This window comes from Asparagus officinalis, chromosome 1, assembly GCF_001876935.1.
Source record: "Asparagus officinalis chromosome 1, Aspof.V1, whole genome shotgun sequence".
Taxonomy (NCBI): Eukaryota; Viridiplantae; Streptophyta; class Magnoliopsida; order Asparagales; family Asparagaceae; genus Asparagus; species Asparagus officinalis.
Window position 1 is genome coordinate 129,705,109 of NC_033794.1, and position 280 is coordinate 129,705,388.

Sequence of the window (280 nt, forward strand, 5' to 3'; positions counted from 1 at the left end):
CGAAGAGCCTCACCGCCCTCCTCCTCTGGGTCCCGAAACCCTTGCTCTGACCAGGGTTCAAGAAAGCTGGGGCATCTAGGCTCCTGTTGATGGGTTGGTTCTCGTCGGAGAACCGAGAACCGGGTTCGGACTCGGTGTCGGTGGAATCGGGGGAGGAGGGGATTGAGGGGCTCCGGCGATGCTTCGGATGGTGATGATGGTTGAAGAGGGAGGAGGAGGAGGAGGAGGAGGAGGGATGGAGGGGAGAAGAGGATGATGACGATGGCGGCGGCGATGGAGC